Source organism: Camellia sinensis, chromosome 1 (genome assembly GCF_055761805.1).
Source record: "Camellia sinensis isolate YWXY chromosome 1, ASM5576180v1, whole genome shotgun sequence".
Taxonomy (NCBI): Eukaryota; Viridiplantae; Streptophyta; class Magnoliopsida; order Ericales; family Theaceae; genus Camellia; species Camellia sinensis.
This window is the reverse complement of record NC_138961.1, coordinates 177,554,569-177,581,940: the sequence shown is the minus strand read 5'-3', so window position 1 is coordinate 177,581,940 and position 27,372 is coordinate 177,554,569. Positions and strand designations below refer to the sequence as shown.

Genomic DNA, 27,372 nt, shown 5'->3' with positions numbered 1-27,372 from the left:
TTGACACTAGCCCTGGTGATGTGTCATGACCCAACCCGCCCCTATGGGTTAGAGTCATAACCGGCTAGTAATCACGAGATGACCTGCGACCTCAGTCAGAAATTGAGTCATTTTTAATAATAGAGGGCCAAATTGCAGAAGTGAAATTTACAAAGGATGTCCAATGAGCTGTGCATACATGGTTTAACCAAAACATTCTCATATTCATATAATAACTCACACCATATGAACATTCATATTAAGAATGTAATACTTACGTCCAGGATCATTCAAAGCTAGTATTAACAAAAACCAAGGTTATACACAGGGTTGGTTATACATGACCACAAAAGGTCAAAAAAAAAAAAAGATCAAAGGACAAGTAAATCAAAAGTAAGGCCTCTTGCATGAGGCGACCTTAGTTGATCTCTCAAAACTTGGTTTCTCATTGCTCACTAGGGCTGGGTCTAGACATCCTGCTGCCCACCTATATATATAAATATAAACAGTGAGCTAATGCCTAGTAAATACTACCAAAACAAAGAAGTTCATGAACAGGATTCTCAGTTCATCATTACACTTAGTACTCGATGTTAAAGCAAAACGACCTCAGGTCCTTTACATCATATCCCAAGTGCAAAACGACCTTGGATCCATGTAACATACAGAACGACCTTAGGTCCATGTAACATGCAGAACGACCTTGGGTCCATCTTAGGCAAAACGATCTTGGGTCCAACTTACATATTGAATGACCTTGGGTCCATTACACACTGAACAACCTTAGGCCCAATACTCATAGAACGACCTTAGGTCCAATACTACATTTATTGTGTGCACACATTCAGATTTATGATCATATTCATTCTTATATCCAGAACGACCTTAGGTCCATATCTTTTCCTTATTCCAAACGGCCTTCAGTCCATTTAATAATCATACAGAACGGCCTTAAGCCCAATTCACATTCTCATTCAATACACTGAACGGCCTTAGGCCCATTTCATACTCATATATTGATGGCTTTATATATCTCATTCCAAATTGAGTGATTAGAACGCTCGTTTATGTTATCACTTTAAAGGTTTGGAACCTTACCACACAGGCATCGATTAGAAAGTAAAGCGTATACAAAATATTTTTGCTAAGATATTACTCACCGTGTTCCAGTGTTTGATTCGTCCTTGTACTTGACCCTGCATGATTCACAACACATTGGGTCATAATACCATTCAATCCGTTCTTTAGTTTGCTTAACATTGTTAGGCTTCTTTCGTGTCTTTTAATTCATTTACGATGTTCAATGCATGCCTAAGAGTGCTTAGAAATGAAAGAGAACGAAAAATGAAATATAAAACAATTTTTCAAAATCTCTGAAATAGGGCTCTCCGCTTGAGCGTAGCTTTTCTCGCTCGAGTGGACCCCTTTGATCTGCAAAAGTACTGGTTGCTTCATTTTTGTGCTCGAGCGTGACTTTGGTCACTCGAGCTAAGAGTCAAAACATGTGAGTGGACGTTCGAGCGTAACTATTCCCGCTCGAGCAGACATCAATGTCTACAAAACTTCTGGGAGATAGCATTTTATGCTCGAGCAACGCTTTCCTTGCTTGAGCGGACATATTGAATTCTAGAATTTCCAGAACTGTGTTTGAAGTTCAAAACTTGATTCCAAAGGCTCAAAACTTATATTTTTGGTACAAAAACATGGAAAACCATTATATGACATGAAAACACTTCTAATTTGGAATCAATTACTCAAAATCATGGACCAATTTCCAAAATCAAGTTTAAATCATTCAATTCCATGTTCATAACTTTGAGACTCATGCATGTATGATCTTACATGAGTTCATCATCTTCAAAACATGTAATTAAGCCTCATAACCTCATTATTCATGGATGCATGTCTTAAATGACTTCTAATTCAACTTATTTAACATGTCTTAGACACAAATATGAAGATTCATAGCAATTTGTTACATGCATGTACATATTGATCTCAATCTCATCATTTCCAACTCAAATCTTGTTCTTATCTTCATATACTCTTTGAATTCACTTAGCCATAAATTGAAACTTATGAATGTGTGTTCAATTACTCACCTAGAGGCTTCGACCCTTCAAACTTTAGCTAGTTCTTGAGCTAATTCTTCCAATTCTTGAATCCTTTAACAAAAGCTTCAAGGATGACTCCTTTCTCTCTCTAAATTCGGCACACACTCTCTCTCTAGAGTGTAATCTCAACCAAGTTGGAAGAAAATGAGCTCAAAGGAAATAACTTAAGTGTATATAGGCCTATATATAGGCTTGCCTAATCATGTTGATTAAGGCTAAGTAATTGTGCTTTAACTCAATCATATTAAATCTAATTATTTTGATCCGAATCAATTTTTAATTAAATCTCACTGTAGGCACTAAAAATCACGCTAATCGTAAAAACACAATCAATTTCAGTTTTAGTTGCCTTTATGGCCTTCAATTGATTTTTTATAGCAGAAAATCAAATAGATTTTCCTACGATGAACAGATACTATTTGAGAAACACATATAATCTTATAATTAGCACTTAAAATCTTATCAAGCTCAAATTAACATAACATAGAGCAGGGTTATCACATGATGGCTTCAAAAAAACTGAATCACTACTTCTAAGCCCACAAGATTGGGGTACTGACTAAGCATCCTTTGAAGTCCCTGTTGCAACAAGGAGATCTAACGGGCAGGGTAGCTGTTACGACCTAAACCCGCCCCTATGGGTTTAAGCATCGCAACCGGCCAGTAATCCGTGATTACCAAAGGCCTACTTAACAGTAGAGACAATAATACAGAGGACAGGGGCTGGCGGAAGCCAAAATAGTAAATAAAGATGTCCAATGAGCTGTGACATTCTGTATGCAAAAAGACTTTCCTGAACATATACACATTCATTACCAAAACATATTTACAACATATACACAAACATCCAGGTTAGGGACCAAATCCCTTCACCATAACTGTACAATCTAGTCTTATTCAGTCAGTACAAAACAGAGACAACAAGGGCGAGTCTAAAGCACCCCAAAGACAGCCTTAGCTTGGACAGACTTGGAACCTCGCAGTGAGGCACAATGGTTGGCTTGACAAAATTGGAGCTTAACCTGATGCTTCTAGCATCGGTCCGGTGCCTGAACACCTACATATAAATATAAACAGTGAGCTAAAACCCAGTGAATAACAAATGCGTAAAGAGGTTAAGAATGAATGTCTTTTCAGTAATAAATCAGTCATATCAGTTATATGTGGTACATCCAATAACAAACAGTACAATAGGTCTTAATAGACCAAGCAGTCAGTTGATGGCCATCATAACAGTATACAGTATTGGTTCCAAGTATTGTAATCGACAGAGATCTCTGTGACAGTAGTAGTAACAGTACAGTAACGGTAAGTTGCTATGGATGCCACGAGTACAGTTCATAAATAGGACATCATTCATTAAGTAAACTGTATCACTTCAGAAAACAGTACAGTTAATCGTTCAGAAAATAATCATCATTGAGCATATCTTTACAACATTGTTACTCACAGAGCACTGGGCTATAAGCAGCTAATGAGCGTCCTCGGATGCCAACCCTACACAGTTACAGAACGAACACACACTAAGTTACACACTTGGGAATCAACAACTTAGTCCCTATCTTGACTCGGTGTGGTTCTATATCAATATCCTCATTAAGATGCCTTAAACTACGCCTAGGAATGCTTAGGATGAAATGAGGATGCAAAGATGAACTTTAAAACACTTTTCAGAATTTTTCAACAAACAAGGATCTCGCTCGAGCGTGGCTTTCTACGCTCGAGCGGGCTTTCCAAAACAGAGGGGTTGCTCGAGCGTGGACTTCCTTGCTCGAGCGGTGTAAAGCCCCGATACTACACTATTGATTATAGCCAAGAGAGAGTCACTGTTAAGGTGTATACGTCTACTTCTATAGAATACCGATACATAATAACCATAATAATATTAATTTCAAAAGCTTGTTCCATTACATTACATCCCAAAGAAAATTTAAATCTTCATACGAGTCTTACAAAATATCAAAAGAGAAATTTTTAACTTTTCTAAGATAGCCAAAGGTCTTCGAATGTTTCAGGCTTGTCGTCTCCAGCTATATGTTCCTCTTCGGCACCTGGCATAACACGCCGTGAGCTTTGAATGCCTAGTAAACACACACACACCCCAACCCTTTTTCCCGAGTCCAATACAAAATCACAAATATAACATCAAGTAGTAGAGCATGATACACAACACAACAAATAAATAAATGGTTACAAGTTAACTGTTAGTAAACTATAAATCCCCCAAAGAGATTTCGTCCTCCCAACCACAAGAATCGGACTCGGATTATTCGGTATGCCCCCTCTTTTGCTGCTTTGTTGCAGAACTAACATCGGATGCCTACCATCGGTTATATACCGCGTAGCGCCAACCATAGGGCCTCAAAAGAGACGGTGAAATAGGGCTTTGCCCAAAACCCTCCTCACACCAAACCACCTAGGGTCTGAATACAACCGCTCCATTCAAGGGTTCTGAAAATCACTTGCGCAAGACTTTAACTTCCAATTAGGGACGCATCCCAACAACCATATAACACATTTTCTCATCTTTCCATTACTCAAGTGCTCGAAAACCCAATACCCTCCCAATTAGGTTTCCCGTTGAGTTAAAATTTTTAAGTCAAGGTTAGTCCAACTTACAAGATAATAATATCCACATAAACATGCATCTTTAAGATGATAAAGATAAATAACATAACATAACACATAAAATATCTTGCCAAGATATGATCATAACACATTTTCATGAATATCAGGACATAAAACATCCATACATAACAAATATTTCCAGATTTAATATCACATAAAGATAAAAATGAAAGGCTAGTTTAGATCCTTCACCGAACTCGATCTTCCTATGATTCGTAGAGAATTTGATCTAGTTTCTAGAACATTTTTCGGAAATGGGTTTGCTTTTCCAGATTTTAAGTTATTTAGAAAACATTCCAGCGCTGTCCAGATTCTGTCCAGACCCGTCGATCGTTACGAAAATTTGATTTTCTTGCAAACCGCTTAATGTTTTTCAATGAAACCAGTTTTATTTGAAAGCTAACTCCTTAAGGAAAATTTTGACCTAAAAATAGAGGTCAAGAATAATTTTATACATTTTTCTGGAATTTTTGAAAGTGGGCTGTAAAAACAGTTTCTAGGGTAGATGTCCAAAACAAGAACATTTATAAGAAAAGGTTTCCACCCAAAGGAAAGTTTTCGTTTCTTTTGTGAAGAAAACATGCTAACTAGCATATATTTAACTCAGAAAGTTTGCTTGAAGGTGTGTCCTTGGAAAGTTAAGAGATTGATATGGAGAAAAAGATGGTTTTGTACCGAGATGGGAAAATACAAAAGAGATAGAATCAATACTCAACTCTTAGCATTTTTAACACAAGTAACTAATAAATAACAGATTTGAAACATTATCTAGAACCTTAAGACATGTATTTGAAAAAGGAAAAATGAAAGAGAAGGTTGTGTTGTGGCTTACATGCTAAGCTTTGAATAAGATGACTCTCTTCTCCCTTCCTCTTCCTCTCAAAATTCCTCTCTTGTTCTCTTTCCTCTCCTTAGGTCGAATGTGGAAGTGTGAGAGTGTTGCTTGGTGATATTTATAGGCAACCTTGGTGTAGTTGGTATTGAAAGGTTGTGATTATAGCCTACTAGTTAGGATATGAATGAACCACTACTTGAAAAATGAAAGGACCCTAGCCCACTAGTTAGGTTATGAATGAACCACTACTTTGAGATTTAAATGAACACTAATTGATATTAAATGAACACTAAACACTAATTGATATTAAATGAACACTAACTAGAATTAAATGAACACTAGTTAGACTTTGAATGGACACTAGTTGGAATATGAATGGACACTAGTTGGAATATGAATGGCCACTATTAAGGATATTCCTGTTTTGATAAAACAACAAAAACAATATTAATCAACAAGATTCGAAATAATTCTCATAACTGAGGGGCTTTAAGCAAATAATTAAAACCTTTTTTTTTTGTTTTTAAAGAGAAAACATTTTTCAGGGCTTCACAAGCGGTCTGTAAAAATGCAAAAAGTGCTGGATGTTGAAAATCTCCGCTCGACGCTCGCTCGATGCTCGCTCGAGCGTGAGACACATCCTTTGCTCGAGTGTAGGTCTCGTCGCTCGAGCGTGCGTCTGCTCGCACCAAAAATCTGAGAGCTTGCAATCTACGCTCGAGCGAGCATTCCTTCGCTCGAGAGGAGCTCTGAACAAAATATGGTCGCTCGAGCGTGGAATCCTTCGCTCGAGCGTGGAAGCCAAAATCTGGAATTTTCAGATTTGCCTCCTAAGCTTAAACCAAGCATTCAACACCTCAAAACTCAACTTTTTGGGCCAATTTTCTAGAAAACACTTAGAAACCAACAATATAACATGTTTTGAAGATCCATTGGTAAAATCAAAGCCCAAGGGTGAGTCAATTGAACACCAATTTCAAATAAACTTCAAGAACAAGATGTAAATTTAACATGCATGTATTCAATTGAATTCAAAGCTTCTAACACATGATCAAATGAGTCAATCCTTCCAAAAACATGATGAATTCATGAACTACAACTAGAAAATAGACATGCATGTGGAAATTCATGATGAACAATCTCAAAATTCAAGAATATGTACATGCATGCATGGATTAATTCTCAATTCAACACTTTAAACCATAATTTGACTCTAACCTCCAATAATCCCATGAACCATGCAAGAACAACTCAAATGTACAAATGAGAGGATGAAATCTCTACCTTAGGTCTTGAATTCCAAGTATAGAAGCTCAATTATGCAAATTCCCTTCAATTCCTCTAAGTTTCAAGCCAATCTAGGTGAACTCAACTTCTTTCCTCTCACTCTCCTCTCACCCACGGTTTGGTCTTCAAAAGATAAGCAAAAGATATGAAACTAAGCTCTAAACAATGTTTAACAAAGTGACCCACTACAATGGCACAAATGTAAGTACTTAGGTTCCATTAGTTTAACATTGTTTAATTCAATTTAATCATTCCAAATCGAATTTAAATTAAATCTACCATAAAATCACATAAATTCTAATTAGCATGAAACACTAATCAATTTCCGATTCGGTCGCCGATAAAACTTTCAATTCGCAGTTCGAAGTTAAAAACATGAACAAATCATTCTACGACAAATAGATAGAACTGCAATTAAGGTAATACACTTATGCAATCAATTCTGAATTTCAGTCCGATCAATTACTTATCATGCTTAATCATAGATTAGCACTAATCAGAGGTGAGGGTTGTCATAGTAGCCAGATGGGCAGTAGTGTTGGGCCAGTATGACTTAGAGTTTAGGCCCCGAATAGCAATTAAGGGCCAGGTTCTGGCCGACTTTGTGGCCGAGTTCACCTCTAGTGCCATCCCGCGTCGGACTTCGGTAAGCCGCGACTTGGGATGCCTAGGGGAGCAGGAAGAAACCCAACTGGGGCTTACGAACCCCACTCGAGCAAAACAGAAGAAATAAGAGAAACCAAAGCCTTGCGACATCTACATCGATGACTCCTTTTGCCTATTTGTTGATGGAAAACCGTCAAAAAGATGAGGTGGTAGTCTTCTATGACTCTTAACTTATTGTGAATCAGGCAACAGGTGAATATGCAACCCGAGATGAAAGAATGATAGCCTATGTCAAAGAAGTTGTTAGACTGCTAGCATTATTCCATGATTGCCGGCTACAACAGGTTATCCGAGATGATAACAGTCATGTTGATGCCTTGGCTAACCTGGCTAGTGCAATGAAATCAGGGGAGGCAAAGACAATAACGGTCGATTATTTGTCAGGCCCAAGTGTAGAACCACTGATCATAGAGTACGAAACAATGTGTGTGGAGATGGGTCCAAGCTGGATGGATGTAATAGTGATGTTCCTAAAGGATGGCAAGATGCCAGATGACCAAAAAAAGGCGCACAAGACAAGATTGAGGTCGACCAGGTTTAGCCTAACAGCAGAAGGCCATCTCTACAGAAAGTCCTTTACTGGGCCCCCTTTGAGATGTGTGTATCCCTCCCAGGTTAAAGACTTCTTGTATGAAATACATAAAAGAGTATGTGGAAGCCATGTTGGGGGCAGATCATTTACTCATAAGGCCATCATTTAGGGGTACTGGTGGCCCTAAATGCAAAAGGATACTGAAGCTTACGTCAGAAAATGCGAGAAGTGTCAAAAGTTTTCACCTTTGATACATCAACCAACGATAGATTTGAACCCTGTATCCAGCCCTTGGCCATTTGCCCAGTGGGGCATGGATCTTGTTTGACAATTGCCCCAAGCAACTAGGCAAAGAAAATTTCTGCTGATAGCAACTGACTACTTCACGAAGTGGGTAGCACTCCTTGTGAAGATTTGATATATTGATGTAAAGAACTTCATATGGAAGAACATCATCACTAGGTTTGGGATCCCAAGGGCAATAATAGCAGATAATGATACATAGTTTGACAGTAAGCTAATTAAAAGCTTCTGTGCAAAGTACAAAATCAAGAACTACTACTCCACTCCAAGTTTCCTTTAGAGCAATGGTTAGACAGAAACATCTAATAAGACTATCTTGGATAGGATCAGGAACAAGCTGGAAGCAGCAAAAGGGAAATGGGTGGAGGAGTTGCCCAATGTACTTTGGGCATATCGGACTATGCCGAGAAAATCAACTGGGGAATCTCATTTTGCTATAACTTATGGCACAGAAGCGGTTATCCCACTGGAAGTCGGCATCCTTAGAATCAGAACCCAGGGGGTAGAAAATGGGACTAACAAGACATTCTTGACCTGAGATCTGGACCTGCTTGAAGAAAAAAAAGAGAGAGCAGCAATTCGGCTGGGGGTATACCAGAGCACCTTGCTAAGGCTTACAACAAGAAGGTTAACCCAAGAGAGTTCAAAGTTGGGGACCTCGTCCTAAGGAGGGTTGTCAGCAATAAGAAAGATCCTAGGGAGGGCAAACTTGGGCCAAACTGAGAGGGACCTTATAGAATCATCTCGGTTGTCGGCAATAGGGCATATCGGCTGGAAGACAGTGATGGCAAGGAGTTGCCCAGACCATCGAACACTTACAATTTGAAATTTTTTTATCATTAGTTTTTTGTTTTTCGAAGTTTATGTCATAATTGTATTAGCCAAAGTAATAATAAAATGCTAGTTTAATTTTTATGAATTTGAAATTTGTACGATAGGACCGACCAGTCCTATGACTACGTTTCCGAATGAAACATGACGAATAACTTAGACTTATTATATGGCAAAGTTGAATTATACTTGCATATAATAGAGTTGAACTAAGTTGGCGATGTTTCTGAATGAAACATAACGAATAACTTAGACTTATTATATGGCAGAGTTGAATTATACTTGCATATAATAGAGTTGAACTAAGTTAACGATGTTTTTGAATGAAACATAACTAATAACTTTGATTTATTATATGACAGAGTTGAATTATACTTGCATATAATAGAGTTGAACTAAGTTGAAGTAACCTAAACTTGCCATGTCGGTAGAGTTAAACTTAAAATGAAACTAAGTTTGCCTTAGTTAGATTAACAGAGAAACCAAAGTTTAACACCTCCGCTAGTCTTTGTTTGAATCTGACTTCGGCGGAAGACCATAAACGCATAATGTGAACTTAAGTGGAACTTAGGTTCACATTAGGGGGCAGGGAGCGGGAATGATAAATAAACTTGAGAGCTTGGGACTTGTTAATTTTTTTTTAAAATTTACAAATTAGAATGGGCTTGACACTTGTTGAAATTTCAGAACAATTTACAAGTTGAAGTCAGCCGAGGTAACGATGAAAGATGTATCCGAGGTACGTATTACCCGAAATGACCAACCAGGTTGTCAAGCTTGGAAAGGTTGGAAGGGTGAAGTCTTGATAGATCAAATGGAAATAAAGAAGCAATACTTGATTGAATAAGTTCAAGAAACAACAATTGTAAAAATATTTTGAAATATTTTTAAGTGTTAGCCGAGGTATTCAAATTGTTGGCTGAGACAAATAGTCAAGGTTTATATTTGAGGTACTCTACCCCGAAGTAATTACACAGTTAAGGTGTACTAGGAAGAAATCGCAATAATGTTCAAAATGAAGAGAACATTCAAAAGAGAGGAAGACATGTATTCAAAGAAAACTTGTTCATTTACAAAGACAAAAGAAGGCACGCCGGCCAAATGAAAACCAACATTGTTCAAAACAAAACAGAAGATTACAATATTCATGACAGTTCAAAATAACAAGTAAAGGAAAAAAATTCTAAAAGCTAGGATTATTGGGGATTCTCTGCGGATTGCCCTGCCTCGGCATTTGATGATGTCTCAGCCTCGGTAGACAGTTAAGTAGTATTCTCGGCTGCCTTCTCAGCCTGGATCTCAGCATCGATCTCAAGAAGAGTCTCATCAAGGCTCTTCTCGGCGGTCTCAACCTCGGCTTCAGAAGTAGTCTTGGAAACCTTGCCCTCGTCGTCCTAAGTTAAGTCCAGGACTTGCTCATTCAGAGTTGGGGACTTGGCCCCATGTAACGTCCTAACTCTTCACATGTCATCGATATTGTCCCCTTTCAGCCACGCCTGCACGTATTTGTTCTTCCCAGTGGGTTACCCATCTCAGAACTAATTCAGTCTGAGCATGCTTAACTAAGGAGTTCTTTTAGGGATTTCGCCACTTGGGAAAATGCCTCGATACTAGATAAAGGTCCAGGTTTTTACTTTTATAGCCAAAGAACTCCCCCTCCATTCCCGATGAGGGACACCGGGACCTCACAAACCACCCCCTTTAAGGCTGCACGTCCCCATGTGGTAGCCTGCCAGCTCACAAGCCCGCCCACATGCACTAAGAGACACTAGTGGCCCATACTCGGTACCCCGGAAAGTCAGCTCTAATACCATTTGTAACGCCCCAACCCTTCACATGTCATCGATATTGTCCGCTTTAGGCCACGTCTGTACAGATTTGTTCTTCCCAGTGGGTCACCCATCCCAGAACTACTCCAGCCTGAGCACATTTAACTGGGGAGTTCTTTTAGGGATTTCACTACTTGGGAAAATGCCTCGACTATATAAGGGTCCAGGTTTTTACTTTTATAGCCCAAGAACTCCCCCTCCATTCTCGATGTGAGACACCGGGACCTTACACCCTAGCATCTTCAACCTTTTGACCAACATCGGCGACTGTGTCCTTGTCAGCCTCAACTTCTTCTCCCTCTTCAGCCTCATCATCGGATTGGCTTGGAGTGCATGAGAATGGAAGAGCAAGTCGACTAGCATCGCAAAGAGACGAGTCATCGAGGATAACCAATTCCTTCAACGCAGACATCCATCCAAAGGTGTAACCCTTGTTGCATGCCTTGTTGACTAACTTCTTGTATGCGTCGCGGACGTCGACCGCCCCTTCGACGTACGCCTTCTCGTTGACCGCCTTTATTTTAGCTGCTTTGGTGGCGAGTACTGTTTGGAGCTTAGTCTGGGCTTGAGACTCTTTCTTTTTAACTTTTTTTGCCTCGACCATGGCGATCTCGGCGACATTTTCAACGGCTTCGATGCGATCTTCGGCTTTATTTTGGGCCAGTTGGGCAGTTTTTGCCTGGTCCTACAAGCTTCAGATGCGAGCCTCGGCCTTGTTTAGTGAAGACAGTAGCTTGGCTACCTCTTTTTTCTTGTTGGTCAGTTCCTTCTTAAACTCTTCGATTTTGACTGCGAGGGAGTGACCTTGCTGGATAGCCTGTAAGAATGGAAAGAAAATTCTTTAAGTATGAGAACCAGAGTTGAAATTGAATGAAAAGTTACAAGTGCTGAAATTCACCAAAACGCAGTGTTGCATCATCATTGCATAGTTTTCGTACTTAGAAAGCTCGGCCATCTAATTGATGTCGGCCGGAAGGAGAACAGCGGTAGAAAAAGCAGCACCAACTTCTAGACTATCGAGCGCATTGTCCCTGGCTAGAAGAGGTCGGTCTTCGACCTTGACAGACGGGGTCCAAGGCTTGTCGACACAAAAAACACTGGGCTTAGAAGCCCCCCCCCGACTTTGGCTTCTTGGATTGGTGTTGATCAGACGTCTCGGCCTCAGCAGGCCTTTTCTCGACCGCAGAAGTAGTTTTCTCGATTTCGGCCAATTTGGAAATTGACACTGTGTCCTCGGACTCGACTTCAGTGGTAGTGGCTTTGGCCTTGGTCCTTTTTACCTTTTTGGCTCTGGACTATGGCTGGGACTAAGAATGGGAGAAAGAAGGGACAGACACCACCCTAGGGATGTCGGCAAGAAGGTCATCGGGGATTATTTTGGTGCGGCCCATTTCCTCAGTTGTAGTGGCAACAGTGACTCTGGAGCCGAAATGAATTGCTGGTAGGGCGATTGAAAGGTTTACTAGATCGTGCGCCGATGAGTTAGAATCTCGGCGTTTACAACTGCAAGTTCTGCCGGCATGAGCGTTTGGAGGAGTTCAGAGTTGGCGCTGGCATTGGCGCTGGACTGGAGGAATTAACTGAGGGACAGAGGTTGATGGTTGCTCTGTTGGATCAGAAGTTGAGGCTTGATTTGTTCTTAGAGATGAAGTAGCTGGAGGAGTTATAGCAGAAGGTGGAGTTTGGCTTCTTTTGAGGACATCGGGCAACGGACTGCGGTATGTAGGGATGTAGTTGAGAAAAAGAGGAGCTTTGCGTGCCTCGATTGGTAAGCCAAGAAGGCGAACCAAGTCTTTGCTTGCCACGTAATACTGGCGAAAGTTCTTTTCGGGCTAAGGAAGGGCTACAAAAATAAAGAGAGAACATTATAATACAGTAACAGAAAGAATGCTAAAGTAATTTAGAGAAAGGACTTTGGGGGGACTACGTCCTTACTCTTATCATCCCTAAATACTTCTCGGCGCAAAGGGAAAATGTGGAGCTTGTCATCTGGCGTAAACTCCTTATTGCCCGAGACAATCAGGTAGTTGCCCCCCGCGCCTTTATTTGATTCTGGAATATCGACTTGAGGTAATATGTGTAGCCGTTATTTGTTTTGAGGCTACACATGGTGTAGCAGTATTGAAAATCAGAAAGGGTAATTTTGGCATTTTGTCGGCGTGCCAGTGCAACGATGCCATTAATGATCCTAAAAGAATTGATTGCTAGTTGCATAGGGTTAAGTTTGTAAAAGTGAAGAACTTCCCTAAACAGGATGTCTAAAGGGAATTGAAGTCCACACTCTATAAACGAGACTACAAGGAAGGGCATGAAGTTTCCATCAGGTATGATAGAATCCTCCTTTCCAGCCAACCTGATTTGAACGTCGGTTGGGTAGAGAACTCTTGTCCGAAGTACTCTAGTTTGGTCGGGGTGTCTACCCTCCACCTAAACATACCCATGATCTTGACTAGAGGTGTTTTGCAAAGGACTTTGGGGAAAAAACACTGGCAGGGGTTTTAGAACCTCAACTAGATCCAAAAGAGGCACTGGTGTGAGGATTTTGAAGATCTAAAGGGATCTTGTTTTAGTTTTTCAAAAGAATAGGGTTCTACATAAAGTCCCAATCCTAAGTCTATGCGGAAACACGAATCAAAGGCAAGAATCTAGAAACAAAGCAAGAAAAGAACATGATTCAGAATCAAGAAAGCAACAGAGATTCAAGAACACTGAGTAGGTGTGTGCAAATGTGCGAAAGTCAAGAGCAGTGCCGAATTGTTAAAGCATCAAATATATGAACAGTGTATATGGACTCAGAGATAGATTGAACAACACAAATCGCAAATAAACACGTTTGGCATTCTGAATGATGAAAAAATAAAGTACAGTTATACAAATACAAGTCTCACAATAACATATACGATGTGAAGCATATATATATAAAAAAAAAAAGTCATTAAAGGACAAAATTTAGGACTTACCGAATGGGGCCGAAAACGAGGACGTCGAAGTAAGGTTCGCCGGAGTCAGACGGACGTGAATGCTTCGCTGGAGGTACGGAACAAAGCACAGTTGCAAAAAGTTTTGAATGTATGAAAATAGAGGTTTTCGTAGATGTAGACGTCCCAGAACGTCCCGGGAGGGAATCCCGTTTTGTTCATTTGGGCTTACTATAGTTCGGACTTAAATGTTACGGTTCTTAATCTGATCTCACAATGTGCGATGTGAGATTGATAAATCACCAAAGAGTCCAAATCCGGCAAATCGTTTTGGAAAACTAATTTTTAAGAAAGAAATGCCAAACATGGACTGCTTTGCCAGATACAGAGTCGCCACCTAAATATTTTATTTTGGAGAAATTTAAGAAACCCTGACTCGTGCCTAAGGCCACATGTCCGTCATCACCAAAGTTGCCTTGGCTCGGGAACTTGGGTACAATTGGGGAAGGTCATCTATGAGCACCCCCGCTCGCCCAATTCGAAGATCGGTCTGTACTAAACATGATATCGAGTTTTTGAAAACACATGTGCTTTTATTCCGGTTTATTAGCCTAGAATTACTATGTGATGCGCACAGCATACAAGTATAGACTGGATTGCCTAAGTTGGAACAAAGCATCGCATATCCGTTTGCTTTGAAAATGGATTGAAGTTTGCTACTCGCAAGTAGGCTAAAACACGGGCTTCGACAAATTATTCCAACTCAAGCAACCCGACCTTCACCCACAGGCATTCAGGCAGTTATATCACATAAGCAATTAGCCTCATGGCAACCATGCTGTCATGTTAGCACTCACATATATGCAAGATGCTAAAGCATAAACACTTACAGTGTACTCCGAGCCAAAACAAGAAACTAGTTAGTAATCATGCATGATCCTAGTTCATGTTAAGATGGCTAATGCAACGCATGCAAAATGCAACTAAAATAGGCTCGGCTACCCTAAGAATGGCATATGAGATGCGACAATTCAATACATGTATTCAACTTGGAATTGAAATACAATGCAGTTAGCATGATGTGCCGAGCCCGGTGCATGCAATACAGATGAATGATGCAAACATGCGAGCATAAGTATGCTAATTGAAACATGCCCTAAACTAACTATCAAAAGCTAGTAAATAAAAGGGAGAAAGACGTGGGGTTGGAAGACATTCACACACGCACACACACTTATTACAAATTCGCCCTCTCGATGGAGGGTCCGAATAAATAATACAAACCAAATGATTAATCAACTATCCTAGCTAATTAATTATTACAAACCCTTAATTAATTAACAAATTAATTACATGAGGAGGCCGCCGCAGCTCCACCTCGGAATGATTGAATGATGCATGCTCGATCGCCTCGCTCGGAAACCCGTTGCCATGCCACATGTTGCCTCTGTTTGCACTGTTTTGCTCCTCTGAAAACTGCACAAGTCCCAAAGATGCTTCTGAACCACTCCCTAAGCACCGTGGGATGTCACCGGCCAAGATATAGGACCACCGGCCATTGGAAAATGGTTATCGACCATTTGTAAGGCTCTCGGCCAGATTTTTGTAGCCGGCCGGCATTTAAGATGGCCGACCGGCCATATATTCCTGCAGAATTATGGTTTTGCTGCAGCAGAGGACAGACAGTGCATGGCAAGGCATTAACAAGATAATGTGTGCATAACCACCCTCCCCATCATGCTATAAACTCAAGGGAGTATGGCTCTCGACCCTCGGGCCACCATTACGCATTTCAATGCATGATGGCCAAAGGTGCCAATTGTGCAAATCAATGTAGAATGCATGCAACAAAACATATGAATGCCTAGAACTCTATCATGCTTGATCAAGAGCGTCGGCAACCGAGAGTTGAGGCACGTTTCGTCATTTCAAGTACGAAACATCCCTCGGCCCTCATGTTTGGTTTGACGCCCCAAACCAAACACAATGCAATGCATGCAACCAAGTACAATGCAACATGAGAATGTAAGGCAATGTAACATGAACATGCCAAGTGCAAAGCGATGCAACCTAACATGCAAACAGCATGGCAATGCAACAAGTATGCAATACCACAATGCAACCTAGGCATGGAAATACACAAAGTGATAGGCATGCAACAATGACACCAACCATAAGGATGCAACAACATGTAATGCGATAAGCATACAACAATACACAAATGCATGATCCATGGACTTACACTAAAGATGGATAGACCTCAGCCATACCAAAAACAGTAGCCAAAACACCCAAATCAAGGTACCAAAAAGGGAGACATGAATGCACATACATGGATTCGCAAGCTAGGCAACGGTGCACAATCCTCAACCAAGAGTAAAATAGGATAAACATGAGAACATGACAATGCAATGAGCTCTGAAATCATGTGAAGAATGATGCCAAATCATATACACAAGTGAAGCATAGCATGCTAATGGGCTCAATGCCCAAAGCTAGTTAAGGGGCTCTCACCATGGCCATATCAACCAAGCCTCAAAGGGCCAAAGTGACCTAAGACAGTCCTAGGGCAAACCAAAATAAGGCTGGAGCATGCATGGATTAAGGCCAAAACATGCTAAGAAAGGCGAGTACAAAACAAAGCGTACACAAGGCCAAAAGAGGCAATTGCACTACACCCATTACAACCAAGTATGGCATGACTTAATCAAGGAAAATTAGAGTTATAATATGTCAAGAGGAGCCCCAAAACCCATTGATATGGCAGCCCAAGGACTTAAACAAAGAGGCATGCACAATGACCTATTTTAAGGCACAAAACAACAACTCTTCAAGGCATTGAAAGGATGGTAAATGCAAGTATACAAGCATGGAGCATGGACTAAAATGACATGATAAGTGATTCCAAATTACTGAAATAACCCAAATAAAGCATGCTCATGACTCATACACACAAAGCTAACAAGTTAGGATACATGGTGGCTATGCAAAACATGGCAAACATGACTGAATCAACACCAAACAGAGCTTAAACATGTCGCAACATGTCTAAAAGCTTTATGAAGTCAAGCTAAAACATGCAAGTATGATGGTCTAAATGCATGGTACATGTTATGACAATAGAGGGGATTACAAAGCAAGTGCATGATGCATATAATAGGCCATCAAACCAACATGAAACAGAGGTCTAACATGATAAACTAACACCAAATACCCTCTGAAATGGAGCCAAATAAAGCTATGCAAACATGCTACCTTTATGAGCCCTAAATGCAAGCAAATGAGACATTAGGGGAGAGGGGTGTCCCTTCCCTATACAAGACCTCAAAACCACTTCTCTACCACTAAAAATTCTCCAGATTTCAGTGGTGAGAAGGCCAAAACAAAAAGGTTACAAAGCCCAAAGAGGAAGGCACAAAAAGAGACCAAACAAGGCCTAAGAGGGGGTGGACGACCCCCAACACAAAAGTGACCTTAATGAAACATCTTAAGCAGGAAAATACAAAAAATTTATCAGTTATATACTAAGATTAAAATAGCATGAAAGATAGGCTAAAAGCTTAAGGCAAAATGGGGAATAAAAGAGGTAGTTCTCATCCTTGAAGAACACTTCAAGAATACCAACTCCAACATCTCTTTTTGATCAAAAACCAACTCAAAACTCTGAAATCAACCCCTTAAAACCTCAGCAACCAAAGTATAGTGTAACACTAGGTGTCTTAGTGCAAAACTAAGAACAAAAACCCCTTTAGAGCACTATTACACACAAAACTATATAGAGAGAGGGAGATATAGAGAGAGAGTGATATATATCACATATCACAGGTTGTTCAACCTCTGGAAAGGGAGGGGAGGCCCTCCTTTTATAGGAATTCAATTCCTAAGCTTCTTGGAGAAGCCAACACAAGAGAGCAAATCCCTCCATACACGTGTATGGAGAGGGTGTATTGTGGATGCCAATTGTGACAGTTGGTATAAAATATCTGCCAAAAGCAGATGGAAAGGGTCGGCTGAAAAATATGGCCGATTGACCAACAAAAATGGCCGGCCGACCAAAAACATTGCCGACCGACCAAAATATTTGGCCGGTAGTAAGAAAACAGGGCTGGTGGCCTCAAGCCAAGGTCGGTGAGGTGTGAGGATGGCCAACAAGCCATTCCCTGCCCTCCGAAGCAAAAACACAAGTGTTTGGTGCACAACCAAGCACAAAACAAATAAGTCGAGAGGTCTTGAGGCAAGGCGTGCGACCGAAACCTCCGAGAACTCAAGATGAACACGAACATGGATGATCACTGAGTGTTCAAATGGTGACGTCCAAGTCTTGAAGACGGTCAAAAATGGGGTATCTACAGTAGAGAGAGAGCTTGAGGCAAAAAAGGAAATCAAAATTGTGAAATTGCAAAAGTGAAAAGACGGAGAGAGAAAAAGAGTTTTTTTTGTCAAATATACAAAAATACGAAAAAATATAATAAGGCACCTTGAACGACGTGCTTGTCAGGCGGCGTGCGCAAAGTGACGCGACCTGATGGAGGTCAGGCACGAACTAATGAGGAACGGATACGTGGAGGAAACGGTTGAAAAAACCATGCATGACAACTCATGCACAGTTAAAGCTCTTGAAATTCTTGGAAGAATGTGGCAAATACCTCGGCTAAAGGTGTGATCTTGATTAAGATGCTTAAAGAATTGGATTCTTGGTTCTTGATCCTTGGTAAATACGGACAGTTGAGTCCTGGGTACTTGAAACCGACGAGTCATGATCTCGGTCGAAGGAAATAATGAATTTTAGCCTATATAATATATGAACAAGCAATGTAGGTGCCATCACCTCAGGTTGCCGAGGTAATAGAACTTAAGGGGCAGTTGTGGGGACATATTTTGTGAATGACATCAAGTGGCCAAGGTAACGCCAAAGTGTCAGCCCAGGTGCCACGTGGCCTGGTCATTATGCCGAGATTATCTCGGCTAGGCTGAGGTTATTTGCGGAGATACCAGAATCCGAGATGAGTGGATAAGGGACAAGAGTCCTAGAATAGGGGAGGATCTCAGTCTGGATAAAGATAAAGTTCTTAGGAAGTTTATCTCTATCTAGCTGAGAGTCCAGGATGAGCACTGAGCCTGAGTCCATCGAAGTGAGGCTTTCATAGGGATCTGGTCAGTGTTGGCTATAAAAGCAGGGCACCCTCGTGGGTCTCAGGGAGGTGGATATACTGTAAGCAGTAAGTTCTTTCTGGTGAGTTAAGAACAGTTTGCTATCTTTGAGAGATATTTGATTATTGACTTGAGCGTCGGAGTGCCCCCGGCTGGACAAACCGTTGCCGGATTCTTATTTTTCTGTAACAGATTGTTCGGGCTTAATCTATTTTGCCAGTGCTTACCAGTTGAGTTCCCCGTTTGGTTGTGTGGTCAGAAATCAACACCCACAAGAAGTTTTGGATTTTCCCTCATTCTAGAACAAATTACACATTATGAACAAAAACCTAAACTTTAATGTAACACTCCAATAACGTAACACTTCAATGTATCACATAAAAAACTCATTGGTGTATTTTTTCCAAACATAACAACGTAATACTCAAAAAAATTCTTTGGTGTACTTTTTTAAAACGTAACGCTCCAATGTAAAAATAAAAAATAAAAAAAAATCCTTAGTGTATTTTTCCCAAACGTAACACTTCAATAAGTTTAATCTCAAACTTAACACTCCAATGTAACACACAAAAACACTAAAAAAAAAAAAATCCTTAGTGTGTTTTTTTCGAACATAACACTCACAATTTGAAATTATATATTTGTTCAACACTCACTAAGGAATATTTGTACTTCTTTTGAAATGGTTTGAAGAATCTCACATTCTTTTTTTTTTTTAATTTTTTTTTTAGTATTACGTTGGAGTGTTACATTTAGAAAAAGTACACTAAGATTTTTTTTTTTTTTTTTGGTGTTACATTGGAGCGTTTCATTTGGGATAAGTACACTAAAGAGTTTTTTTGTGTGTTACATTAAAGTGTTACACTAATGAATTTTTTTGAAGTGTCATATTTAAGTGTTACGTTTAGAAAAAGTATACTAATGAATTTTTTTGTGTATTACATTAGAATGTTACATTAAGGAGTTTTTGTGTGTTACATTAGAGTGTTATACTAAGGAATTTTTTTAGAGTATTATATTAGAGTGTTACATTTGGAAAAAATACATCAATAAGTTTTTTGTATGTTACATTAGAGTATTTCACTAATGAGTTTTTGTGTGTGCTACATTAGAGTGTTATATTAAGGAGTTTTTTTGTGTGTTACATTAGAGTATTACGTTTGGAAAAAATACACTAGAGAGTTTTTTTGTGTGTTACTTTAGAGTGTTACACTGAAAAGTTTTTTTGGAGTGTTATATTAGAGTGTTACATTTGGAAAAAGTATAATAAGGAGTTTTTTTACGTGTTGCATTAGTGTTACGTTTGTATATTAATTAATGTCAAAGTTACAATAGGAGTTTTTTTATGTGTTGCATTAGTATTACATTTGTATATTAATTAATGTCAATGTTACAATAGGGACAAACACCACACTAATAACACTATAAACGGGGTAACATCATCCACCTACAAATCACTTCACCAAATCCCCACAAAAAAAATAGAACCGTAAAAACTTACCTTTCCCACGCACACCCAACATTAAAAAAAAAAAATCCAAACAAAATTACACTCAAGGGTAAACAAGTAAACTTTTAAACCCCCAAATCAAGGAACTACAACATACCCAAAATAAAAAGGATTAATTGGTTTGAAAGAAAACTTCTAGGACTAAATAAAATAACTTTTCTCCAAATGGGATTTATGAGTAATTTTTTCAAAAAATAAATTTCTTACAAAATAAAAGTATTTGAATAAAAATAAAAATAAAAAAGTAAGAAGAAAATGTAGAATAGTATTCTCATTTGATCTGAAAATTCTAGATGAAAAATAAATTATCACCTATAACTCTAATTTTTTTTTAATAAAAGAAGAAGTTTCGCGAATCATCATTTTAAATAGAAAAATAACGTCTATTTCTATTTTGTTTTAGCAAAAGTCACTTTTTAGCAATTTGAGTGTTCAACCTTGTAGTTTGGAAGGATATAAATTTTTTTTATAAAATTTAAAACCAGAAAAGACAAAAAATAAAAATGTAAACTTTTAATAGTGAATAATAATTTGAAGAACACGTGTATTTGATAACATGTTATATTTAGACAACAATTTTATGGCACATATATGACGAACCCAACATGCATATCATGATTACATTTATTTAATTAGGTGTTAAGCTTTAATTGTGATCCGTGCCATGTGATTAATTTGTGTATATTTGTCTGATTTGAAAACTATCTATTATGATTTCTGTTTAGAATGCGAAATTGGCTACATGAATAGACTAATTGGAATTTTTAGAATCATATGTTAAGTTTAATTAAAAATTGATTCATTTTGATTAATTATGTTATGTTTAATTAGCCTATTGTTCTAATCAATGTATTTAGTCATCCTAGCTATATATATGTGCCTTAAGCTCATTTTTGAGCTCATCCTCTTCATTTTGAGAGCAAAAATCTGAGATTACACTTTGAGAGAGAGAGAGAGAGTGAACTGTCATCTAGAGAAAGAAAGTGCAAGATTGAAGGAGAACTTAAAAATTTAGCTAGAATTGGTCAAGATTGTACACAAATTAGTGTGTTTGAAGGTTCTAGGTTCGAACGTTGTGGAAGAACATTGAACTAATTGAGGTGAGTAATGTCTTTGTAATGGTATCTTTGTATGAACTACTTTGAAATTAGTTTTGTTATACAAAGAATTATGAAACCTATACTTTGTACAAGTCATGAGATATGACAAGATTTTCGAATAAGTTTTTTGAAACGCTAAGTTATGCTTTGAAACACCAAATTGCGTACAGTGTGATCAGTTTTTTGAAAATGAAATTTGCTAAAGAATGAATGAGTTTCCATTTGAACGATGATTATGAAAATGTGCTTTGATCATTCGGTAACTACTATTTTGTCTATGATTCATAAGTGATGTTTTGTATAAGTTATTGAACCATTGTAAACGTTCTGCATGATGTTGATATTTGATAATTGTTTTGCATGACTTCGAAAGTAATCGTTCTATATGGAATCTATACGTAATTGATGTTTTGTATGCTTTCGATATTAATCGTTCTGTATGATATCTACACGTAAAAGACATTCCGAATGAGCTCATCAAATGCACAAGCCATCAAGTGTGATGTTCCGTATAAGTCATCAAAGTGATATTCTGCATTATATAGAAGGCATCATTGTGATGTTCTGCATTCCATATAAGTCATCAAAGTGATGTTCCGCATACTGTATAAGACATCATTGTGATGTTCCGCATAAGTCGTCATGTGTGATGTTCTGTATGAGACACCAATAAGGGTGTTCTGAATAAAGTCATTCTATATGAATATTCCGTATGGAATTTCGATAAGTAAAGTATGGCCTTCGGGCACTTTGTTATGTTTTAAGTTATGAGAGGTTTGGCAAACTGCTATTATATGTTTTCGAAACATGTTTTCATTTTGTCAGGAACTTCGAATTATTCTGATAAGTTATGGAACTCATTTATTTAATTTCTTTACATTGAGATTACTCATTGGGCTTTCAGTTCACTCTGTTTATATTTATGTATGTAGGTGAGCATCCGGAAGTCCAGCATTAAAACCTGCTTTGGAGTCAGCCGAGTTATGCGTCCACATTGAGGCCTTAGTTCTTGTTTTAGCCAAGCTCAAGAAGCTTCAGTTTAGTACAGTTGCTATGTTATAGTTTTGATCTTGGGTTATATATATATATATATATATAATGAATGTTTGTAATTATTATAAGTCTGATATGAGATATGTTATGTATGTTTTTGTTCATGGCATATATGCATAGCTCAATGGATAAATTTTATACTCTGTTTCCGCTTCAGGCCCCAATATTAATTAAATATTTTTGTTAATTCTGTCTTTGAGGCTTAGTAATCTGGGATTACTAGCCGATTGCAGCTTAAACCTATACGGGGCGAGTTTGGGTTTTGACAACATCAGTATGACACATGTGAATATTAATCTCATTCTAATTGTAGTAACATAAATTTAAAGAATAATTTAAATTTAAATTTAAAATTTTATTTTGTAACTCGATCAAAGATGCATAATTTAAAGAATAAATATTGATCTCATTCCAATTATAATAACATAATTTAAGGAAGAATTCAAATTTAAAATTTTATTTTAAGAAAATAAAATTAATTTATAGACCAATCATATTGTGACACATATTAATAAAAATTAAACAAAATAAAAAAAAATGAGAAAAAAGAATTACAATTTTTAACCTTATAAAGATGACAATATTTTACAATTATAATATATATATAGATACATCGCGGGATCATTATAATTTTAAATTTAAATTAATGGATTGCTTTCTATATTTACTGCCTCTCAAATTTGAATTTTAAGATGGATTAGTATATTTTTTATTTTTTTATTTTATATTTTGATATACGTTCTATTTAAAAGTCATAAATTAAGAGATATTATATTGTATTATATTTCATTTTGCTTGAATGAGAGCTAGTCAACAGAAGATTTTTTAATTATTTAAAACCAAAAAATTAAAAATTTTAGTTTGAGATTGAAACTCCCATAAAGTTTATGGTTAGAAACTCCATTTTGCTTATATAATATACTAGAGCCTTGCCTGCAAAGAGTGACAGTATAGAAGTCTATGCTTATGGAGGAGAGGAGGATATGGCGGTTATGACGAGTGGTTTTCTTTCCTTTTTTTTGTTTTTTGGTGGTTTCTGTAATTTGTATTCTGTGGACAACTGCCTTCAATAAGTGGTTTTACAATGCAAATCAAATGTGATATGCTTTCATTGTCTTCTGCGGCCTTATAGTTGGTCCTTTGTTGGGGAATATGGAAAGGCTTTCTTGTCTATAGTTTATTTTAAATATTGTATCTATAGGTTAAGTATTATTAGTGATAGCATTATGGTTAAATATTTGTATATATAGGTTAAGTATTATTAGTGCCTGCATCATGTTTGGCCCAGTGATTCCCATGTCAATGAATTTTTGGTACCCGGTAGTCTCAGGCTGCCACATTGATATGAGAACTAAGTTTATGGATGCCATGGAATGAGCTAGTCTATTGTTGTTACCTAAGGTCAGTGGAATCAAGTAAATTCTTCATCATGATGCCTTTTTGTATGTTCCTTGCAACTGGTGCCTAATAGGCCAACTCTTTTGTCTGGAGTGGCTTAGTTTATTGTTGTACATTATCTATGTGCAAAAGAAGGGGAAAAACAAATATTGTGGAGTTACTTTGAGGGTTTTCAGTCCATTTGTTGAAAGTTGAACTTGCATGCGACACACATGCCTGCGTGGCCACACATTTGGTTGTGATATTGAAAACTGCATTTCTTCCTTTACCTCTGCAGCTATAAAATGGTGGACAAATGATGATGAATTGATGGAGAACTCTATTTTGTAGTATGGTTTTTTGACAAACTAAGCCCAACTCAAAAGTACTATTAGCCAATTATATATGTATATATATTTGTGAGAGGCCATTTTGTGGTGTTGTGGTAGGAAGTTTGGGCTGCCATGCATGAGAATGTGGATCCGAGTATGAGGGCATCCACTTTATGCAAATCATGCCAAATGTTTGGTGTGAACTCTGTTTACCCTCTCGGCACCCTCGATTATTTGCGTCCAGCACTAGCAATCTAGCAATTGCCTTTGTTTTGGGGTAAACAGAGTTCACTTAGTGTTGATGTTTTCAACACGTCAGATTCTTGACAATTTAAGAGATTGCTTTTGATTGTTGATTGAATGTTCTTGTTGTAGTATCAGTATTGAAGTGAATACCATTTTTTTTTTTTAAAAAAAAAAAAAAACCAGAAAATAAGGAGATGGTTTTATTTTATCTGACCTTGGTTATTTGTACAGTTTGATGCTTTGAAAGGGACGTTACGGCACTTCAGCATGATCCCGCCAGGTGGTGGGGGCATTCTGGCACATTCTTTGGCTCATGTTGCATCCTTGTTGAAGGTACATATATTGTTCTTTCCTTAAGTTTCAGAATATTTTATTAGTAAAAATGACACTAATTGGATATATGTATATTTTTTAATTTTATAATTTCATAAGATCACATTGCCTGTAAGTTTGCAGGTTAAGGAGGCTGACCAATCTGGTGATGGGATCGAATCTCTTATTAATGGAGTTGAGAGCTTCCTAGCAGAGGGAAAACTCTCCGAAGCAGCGGATACTCTTGAGAATGGTGTCAAGGGCACCAAAGCTGCGGAAGTTATCAGTGATTGGCTGAGGCGAGCGAGGGATAGGGCCATTGCCGAGCAAGCTTTAACCATGCTCCAGTCCTACGCTACTTCCATCAGTGGTAGTTAAATTTCATGTTTGATTATCCAAGTTGTACCCCACTGATGATATGAAAATCAATGCAACAGTTTAGCATACAGAAGGGTCATGGTTTTCCCAATTGTATCCACGAGAACACCGCCATTCACAATCTCTGCCTTTTGAACAACTTGAAACCTTAAAATTTTGTTTGCGATTGCAGCAGTATTTTGTTTTGCAATCTGCGAGGACTGTCCAAATGATGCTTAAATAAAATTCAGTGTCTTGCCTATTCTTCATGTGAACTCGAGTTTGGATTTATGGATTTGAAGTGAAAGGATTTGACACTCTTCAGTGATTGAGAATAGCTCAAATTTAATTTGAAATTCGTCATGCTTAGGGTCATGGTATTCTATCTCTTATTCTCTTTGAGAATTGTTTTCTATTAGAAAGTTGAAAAGCATTCAATTGAGTCTTAGTTTTCTCACAAAATTATACTTGTCTTGTTAACACAAGTTGATAGGGTTGAATGATGTGTTACAAAAAGAGGTGAGCATGGTTCAGTTTTAAAAGACTAAATCGCTACCTATGATTTCGTAAAATTTAGAACTATACTGAATCATGAAAACACGGTTCGGTTTGGTTTGAAATTATCATTTTTATGAACTTTATCATCATTCACAACGTAATCATAACTTGCTCAAAGGTCAAATAATATACAATCATTTTATAAAAATAAAAATAAAAATTTAAACGATTGTTTAGAATTAATTCTACTATTATATAAGCATACACATGTAAACAAAGAGTTAACACTTTATGATATATATATATACTAGCCCATGACCCGTGCTATGCACGGGATAATTATAGATATTTATATTTGTTTTAATTTTTTTAATATATAAATTAAGTTTTTAAAGATTTTTTATAAAAATAATTTAACAATCTTATCACTAATCATAGTGTACAAGAGAGATTAAAAATACTACTGTAGTAACTATAATTATTTGTATAAGGAGATTTTAAATGCTAATCAGAAATTTTGACCAAATCAATAAAAGCAAACATGTAGATTGGAAAAAGTTAATAAATGCTGATCAGGGATTTTGACCAAATCAATAAATGCTGAGATTTTTTTTTTAAAAATAAAAAATTTAGAAAATTAAGATTGAGAAATTGCAGCTCTCACAAGGATTGGGGTTTAGAAACCCCCTTTTCCTTAATATATTTACAATCTATACTTCTATACTATATATTAAGCAAAATGGGGATTTTTAACCTCCAAGACCTGTGAGAGCTCCAATATCTCAATCTGAGTTTTTTTAATTTTTTATTAAAAAAAAACTCAATATTTATTGATTTGGTCAAAATTTTCTGATCAACATTTATTAACTTTTTTCAATCCACATGTCTTTCCACATGCCTGCATTTATTGATTTGGTCAAAATTTCCTGATCAGCATTTAAAATCCCCTCATACAAATAATTATAGATACAACCCGTGTATAGTTACTGCAGTACTCTTTTCAACTTCTCCCATACACTATAGTTAGTCATAAGATTGTTAAATTATTTTTATAAAAAATCTTAAAAAACATAATTTATATATTAAAAAAAATTTAACACAAATATAAATATCTATAATTATTACGTGCATAGCACGGTTGATAGGCTAGTTATCTATATATGTAAATTGCGATTTTTAAATGTTTTTTTTTATTTATTTAAATGCCTTCTTTTTTTTCTTTTTTATATTATATTAAAGTTTAATATTTTGATAATAATCATATGTGTTGGACTTTTCAATGAATTAAATGTCTTCTTTTTTTTATTATATTATATTAAAGTTTAATATTTTGATAATAATCATATGTGTTGGATTTTTGAAGAAATTGTTTTTATGCTTATTCTTAATGCATTAAAGTGTTATTATGAGGGATAATAATCATATGTGTTGGGACTTTTCAAGGAATTCATGTGTTGTATTTCAAAAAAAAAAAAAAATTTATGCTTATTCTTAATGCATTAAAATGTTATTAT

General features: G+C 37.3%; 1 long non-coding RNA gene across 1 annotated transcript; it reads left to right on the top strand.

Moving 5' to 3' along the window:
* The first annotated feature begins 24,706 nt into the window (after positions 1-24,706).
* Positions 24,707-25,620, top strand: LOC114296563 (uncharacterized). The gene is made up of 2 exons (XR_014329053.1): positions 24,707-25,024; positions 25,148-25,620. It is a non-coding gene; the product is annotated as an uncharacterized LOC114296563 (long non-coding RNA).
* Positions 25,621-27,372: the final 1,752 nt, after the last annotated feature.